This window comes from Corylus avellana, chromosome ca4 (genome assembly GCF_901000735.1).
Source record: "Corylus avellana chromosome ca4, CavTom2PMs-1.0".
Classification (NCBI taxonomy): Eukaryota; Viridiplantae; Streptophyta; class Magnoliopsida; order Fagales; family Betulaceae; genus Corylus; species Corylus avellana.
Window position 1 is genome coordinate 11,785,221 of NC_081544.1, and position 226 is coordinate 11,785,446.

The window sequence follows — 226 nt, forward strand, 5'->3', positions numbered from 1 at the left end:
AATTTTGGGGGGCATGTTGATGGTAGCTCTTTCAATAATCTTCGTTCAAACCTATATATATATATATATTTTCTCTGATGACTAGGAATCTCTTCAAAGTAGGGTCACTTCGTGTAACCATGTTTTGCACCTCTTTCAACATGGACTAGTCGAGCCGTGATCTTAGCCAGGAGGCAGGCCCTAAGAGGCTTTTTGCACTTAGTGAGTTTCGAACTTAAGACCATTG